We start from the raw sequence: 227 nt of genomic DNA on the forward strand, positions 1-227 counted from the left end.
GAGAAGTAGTTCAGTCTTCATGTTGATGCGCATGAGTAATAATTTCAGCTGACGATGAAAGCGTTCGACGAGTCTGGTTTGCTTGAGGATGGTAACATGAAGTGCAATAACGTCGAATTCCAAGCAAAGTCATAAGTTTGTTCCAAAGTTGCGATTCAAACTGACTTCCCTTGTCTGATGTTAAGTTGGTGGGTACTCCAAATCTTGATACCCACCAGCAATAAGGG

The sequence above is a fragment of the Penaeus chinensis genome, chromosome 35 (genome assembly GCF_019202785.1).
Source record: "Penaeus chinensis breed Huanghai No. 1 chromosome 35, ASM1920278v2, whole genome shotgun sequence".
Taxonomy (NCBI): Eukaryota; Metazoa; Arthropoda; class Malacostraca; order Decapoda; family Penaeidae; genus Penaeus; species Penaeus chinensis.